Source organism: Sprattus sprattus (assembly GCF_963457725.1).
Source record: "Sprattus sprattus genome assembly, chromosome: 16".
Lineage (NCBI taxonomy): Eukaryota > Metazoa > Chordata > Actinopteri > Clupeiformes > Clupeidae > Sprattus > Sprattus sprattus.
Window position 1 is genome coordinate 9,351,623 of NC_137914.1, and position 6,340 is coordinate 9,357,962.

Sequence of the window (6,340 nt, forward strand, 5' to 3'; positions counted from 1 at the left end):
CAAACACACACAGATGCATATGTAGTTAACCCTTCCGGCTGTCCCTGTACTTGCTGGTTGTGGTTGGCGGTGTTGTGTGTTCGTTCCAACTGCCTGCACTTTGGCAAGGCCCTGATGGATCCCAGTCATTTCCCTCAGTGGTGCAGAGACATAATTGTATGCATAAATGTGCAGTGATGGGTCTGTGTTCACAAACTGTGACATAGAAAACAATACTGGTATGCTACCTAATGCTCGCTGCTGATGCTGAAGAGACTCCCAAGTGGCTGCGGTACGACACTGGTGTGTGCTAAACTGGCTGTCTCCCGCTTCAGTTGGGGTTGCTCCATGGGGCAACAGCAGAGCCAAGAACAGCGTGCTTTCCCTCCGCGGTGAGTCTCTCGCTAGTTTGCTAGCTTCTGTTTCCTCACTATCACTTTACAAGCAGCTGTTTCCACTGGCCCGCACACGTATTTATTTATCTGTTTTTATCGAGCCTCTCCTGTTGTCTTGGCAAAGGATTAGAAAACCGGAACAAAATAAACAATTGATGCTGGCAGGCAGCCACTGCAGTGACTCCTCAGTGTGTGTATGCATGTGTGTTTGTGTGTGTTTTTGCTCTTTTCTCCTGCCTCAGTGGCAAGCCAAAGGTGTTTTTAATGACCCTGGGGATTGCTGTCGTTGTGGGGGTGTTTCCTGCACGCAGGCATGCAATCGGATGCACAGGAGACACAGGATATGAAATATGAATTTCATTTTCCACTTTTGATCCCCAACGTTGCTGCGTTGGCCAAAACCCCCTGACATGTGATGTGTCGTGTTTCTCCGAGCGCTTTCTCCCTCATCACTTACACACTTTCTCATCTGCCTCTCCCCCAACACACACACACACACACACACACACACACACACACACACACACACACACAGTCTCTCTCTCTCTCACACACAAACACACACACACACAGATAACACTTCTGCTGACCCAGGCAAGATGAGTGTGAAAAACACATGGGGTCGTTCAAGAGAAATGCGCGACGCCCCGTGCCAAGTTTCCCAGTCAGTCCTGGCACAGAATAGCTGTGGTCAGCTGTGTGGTAGCATAGCAGCACACAGAGCTGGAAGAGTAGAGGTGGAGTGGGCAAAAGACGGGCACTGGGCATGGTCAGGGTCACTCACTCCACAGCTGCTCCTACACAGGAATGAGCAAGTCAGGCTGGTACATTCTGCCCACCGCACAGCGGGCATCACAGGTACGAGGAGGGATGGGATCCAGATGGAGCTAGGCGGGGAGGGATGGGTGGATGGATGGTTGGTAGCATGGGGATTGGGGACGACAGATGCCTCTCGCTGCTCTCTGCCACGTTTTTGTGTTTTGACCTCCGCGCTGGGCAGTGGCCAAGGTGGTCATCTCTTTCATGTGCCAACTTGGACACGTGTTTGTGCACCTTGCAAATTGGTGCATTTACAAATAAGCATAGCAAAAGCTTGCTTTTGCGCATGCACACACACAAACAAACAAACAAACACACACACACACACACACACACACACACACACACACACACAAACACACAGAAAGGCACACATTCAAACTCCCATTTGCAGCGAGGAATGTAGCAATGCATGAACAAATAACCTCCTACATCTCGGCTCCTCCACAATTGGTGCATCCGTCCATCAGCCCCTTTAAATAAGCAGAAAAATTCACACGTTGGGTAATGTGTGTTTTATATGTATGTATTCATAACAGGGCGGTGCTGCTGTGACATGCATGCTATTTCACTTCCTTTTCACCTTAGTCAACCCCCCCCCCCCACACACACACACACACACACACACACACACTCACACACACCCCAGCCTCCTTACCAATTAACTTCGCTGGTTAGAAGGGTGGGGGTGTATTTGTATTGGCCAGGCAACTGAGTGCATCAGAAGGGCCATTCTTCATCCATTGGCCAGCTGTTCCTTGTGTGCACTAGAGGTGTACAGAGATGTCATTAACTGTATCTGTTTCTGGTAGACCAACAAAATGATCCGGATCTGAATTACAGACGGAAAACCAGAGGTGGGTGAGGTTAAGGTCTTAAGTCACATTCAACCGTTCCGCTTTGGCCCATACATTCTTTATAACCTACTGCTGAACCTGAATGACAGGCCCGACACCATGCATCGCAACTGTAGCATACAAATGTCAGTCCAATCTTCTGTTCCATGTAGGCATTGAAATGGAATCAGTAGTAAACCACAAATGGTCCGCAACAGCACAATATAATGCTGGCACAACACTAGCTGGGTTTCCATCCAACTATTTAATGCAAATGAACTCCTTAAACTTCCTTTCAAATCCTTTAAGTTGCATAATAAATGTCATCCTTGGAAAGAGGTGATTAGCATAGGGTAAAATGATACTGGTTGATGGAAACAGCTTGATTAGCATCAACAAGGGGTTTGGTGTGATTTTATTGCATGTTTATGTTAAGGTTTTAAATGCACAGCTGCTCACAACTCCTCCTGTGATAAAGTGAGTGTACATTTATTCACATAATACCGCTGACATGCACACAGGTATCCTTATCTGAATTTTTACAGAATGGAAATGGGTAGAAACCAGCTGCCATCTCCTGTTGAAGGTTAACATAGCAGTCAAAACTAAACTAAACTAAAAACTACAACCAGTATAAATAGGACCAATAATACAGTGCACACTACTTTGCCAGCAGCCTATTTAAAAAGGGGCCTACAAAAATCAAATACAGATGTTATTCAAAAGCCTTACAGTAAGTCAATGAAGGCATCCAACACACCCACATCACAGTCCAGGAGAGTCACCACACTGTCCAACCTCCTCATAGTAACACGCAATATCATATTTGCCACAGCAGGCAGGGAAAAAACACATGTTATCCTGCAGTTCAATATGACCAGCCTATGCCTAGACCACATGAGCCAGTGACGACGAGGCTTGGCTTTGAAAAGTGTAATCATTTCATCATTGTCCCAGAGGCAGGTACATTAAGTGGCTGATGGATAGGCCTTGAACAATCTGGGTAGGCCTGGGTGACGCTCATCACGGCACGTTTTCACACATGTCAACCACTTTGGATGCCCACCTGTATCACCCTGTGGAAACATCCATAAAATCCATAGAAAATCCTCGTTGCTGTCTGCTTAAATAACCATGAAATAGGCTACTCGGTAGGGTGTCAGTTGACACCAATGGCTGATACATACTGCATGTTACATCTTAAATGGATGAAAAATGACTGAAATACAAGGTTAACATACTTTTTTCAAAATATTTTTACTATTTTAAACTTTTCAATGAAGGAAATGAATCCACACATCTAAAAACGAAAGGCGATGGACAGGTTGTGGGTGTTTGAAGGAATCCAGCTGATTCACCTGCCTTTTGCTGCCCTAAGTGATAGCCGGGAGGGGTGAGCTTTCAGTCCGCTGCCTGCTGCGTGCAAACATTCTTGGGGGCAACACCAGAATATAGGCATCACTTTTAAACAATGTGTAGTAAATTAAATTCAGTCCTATGTTGCAAAGAGAATGGCCATTTTTAGCTTGTGGCCATCCACAAAGATATTAATTGAGCAACTTTGGGAAGAACAGATATCTGTTTCCATCGCATCACTTGTGCTTATTCTGCGTATTCTGATTCGCGGATATCCCCAGTGAACGCCTCAGATTGGTGATTTAATGAATTTCAGATAGAGGCAGCCAATCTCTCTCCCCAGGGGGTTACGTGTGTGTGTGTTTGTGTGTGTGTGTGTGTGTGTGTGTGTGTGTGTGTGTGTGTGTGTGTGTGTGTGCCTGCGTGCGTGCATGTGTGTGTGTGTGTGTGAATTGGTACAGTAAGGATAACCATTTGTCTTGTGTGGAGAAAGCTGTTTAAATGTTTACATACACTCATACACCTATACACCAACAGACTTTCAGAAAGAAGTCAGCATTTCATAAAGGCAGGCGAGCATGAAGTGGATGGATGAAGTGTGTATCCGAGCACTTTCATCTTGTCTTTTTGCGCCTCCAATTACCGCTGGAAGAACCCACCAAACCGAGAGGCACTCTGTTTCTGTCTTGGATTCTTTCTTGTTGTTGATCTCATTTCTGTGGTTGTTTTTGTTGCTGTTGTCGTTGTCACTATGCCAAAAGCAGAAGAGCCAAGAGCAAACAATCCGTTTTGTCCTGAGCTGTCAGTGGCTGCTGTAGCGGTAGGGGCTGCCACAGGCCTGAGGAAAGAAGGGATGAAGGGAGGAAGGGCGGAAGGAAGGAAAAGAAGGGAGGGAGGATGGAAAAGAAGGGACGGAGGAAGGAGCTGGCTGTTTCACACAGCACAGTGCTGAGAGAAGGCAAAGCAGACCTCTGTGTATAGCAAACTCAAGGGTCATGCTAGAGGCAACACACACAGGGAAGCACAGCATGGCACAATGCAGCATGGCACAACGCAGCATGGCTCAACGCAGCATGGCACAACGCAGCATGGCGCAACGCAGCTTGGCACAGCGCAGCATGGCACAACGCAGCATGGCGCAACGCAGCTTGGCACAGCGCAGTATGGCACAGCGTAGTATGGCACAGCGTAGTATGGCACAGCATAGTATGGCACAGCGTAGCATGGCACAGCGCAGTATGGCACAGCGTAGTATGGCACAACGCAGTATGGCACAGCGCAGTATGGCACAGCGTGGCGCGCAGCCAGGGCTATGCAAATACAGAAACTACAGGGGTTCTTCACGTCTAAGCCTGCAAGGATACTAGCTGGTGAAGTAATGGGGGTGGGTGACAGAAGAGGTGCTGTGAGTAGATGGGTAATGGAGGCACCAGAAAGGTGAAAAGAGACGATGGGGGGGGGGGGGGGGTCAACTGTGTCAAAATGGAGGCTTGTCAGAACTGTGGCCACTGGCTTCAGAAAGGACCTCGAATGAAAGTTTGGGTGAAGTTTACCCAGTTCATTATGTGCCTGTGTCGTTTAAATGGTTAAACCAGTGGTTCTTAACCTGGGTTCGATCGAACCCCAGGGGTTCGTTGAGTCACTCTCAGGGGTTCGGCAGGAGTCAAGACACACACAGTATAGCGCCACACTAGCAATGTCGGGTCGTTTTTTACCTACGTTTTGAAGAAATTGTATTTAATTGTAAGGGTTCAGTACCTCCAATAGGTTTAAGAACCACTGGGTTAAACAAACCTTCTCAGGCATGAATACTGCTTCCCAGTACGGGGCATTATCTGACTTTTGAGGAATCAAAATGCACAGGACTTGTCTTGAAGTCCTTGTTCCACATTTCAATCGGAGCCAATTACATTCCATCCTGCCTGTGTATCTGCCAGCAGGCATCGGGTGTTCCGCCGAATGCCAAGTGAGACTTCATTCATGAAGATGAGAGGGAACACTTTAACCAACCTGTTTTCTTGTCAGGCTGGTTTTTCTCTTTTCCTTTTCCTCTCATTGTTATGTTCCCCTCCACAAACTCACAGTGATTAATTCAGTGGGAACAGGGGGAAATGCAGACGTGATTATGCTGTTAAATTCCCAGCTTCTCTCAATTTTTGTTGTTAACAGAGACTCAGAGCTATCAGAAACCAAAGCTGCTCTGACTGTCTTCACCATCATTCCATTCACAGAGAATAGAATGAAGAAGTCGCAGTAAGAACTGCCTGATTAATGGTCCTAACAGCAAGGGTTTATCAGAGGTCTGTCTTAACCATTTGAGCCAACAATAGCTTAGCTTAGTAATATGCCCTTTACATAATAGGCGTAGATCTGTAATTACAATGTTATAACGTATGTTCCTGACATGATTGACGCCACTGATTAGATCAAGTAATAAGCTGTATCCTGTTGTTGTACTATGTACACTGCAAAAATGCTTTTCTAACCTAGTGTTATTACTCTTATATTGAGATGAAAAAATCTAGTTGGTCTTGTTTCTAGCTAAATTGTACTTACCTAGTGCTCTTTGGTAAGGTTATTTTTGCCTATTTCAAGCAAATATTACTTATTTTAAGAAATCTTAACAAGCAAATTTGGCTGCCAGTGCGTTAAGCAAATTTGGCTTAAAACAAGCAAATTTGGCTGCCAGTGCGTTAAGCAAATTTGGCTTGTTAAGATTTCTTAAAATAAGTAATATTTGCTTGAAATAGGCAAAAATAACCTTACCAAAGAGCACTGGGTAAGTACAATTTAGCTAGAAACAAGACCAAATAGATTTTTTCATCTCAATATAAGAGTAATAACACTAGGTTAGAAAAGCATTTTTGCAGTGTACCGTTACTACATGGCCAATAAGTGAGTTAAATCAGGCTATTTATCGCCAGGACCAAATCACATTAAGCATGTAGATGAGTG

The 6,340-nt window shown here is 45.5% G+C and overlaps 1 protein-coding gene across 1 annotated transcript in view; it reads left to right on the forward strand.

Annotated features, from left to right (window-relative positions):
* Window positions 1–6,340, forward strand: part of LOC308376801 (visual pigment-like receptor peropsin) — a 72,253-nt gene that overhangs the window by 35,188 nt on the left and 30,725 nt on the right. The gene's annotated exons all lie outside the window — the stretch shown is intronic.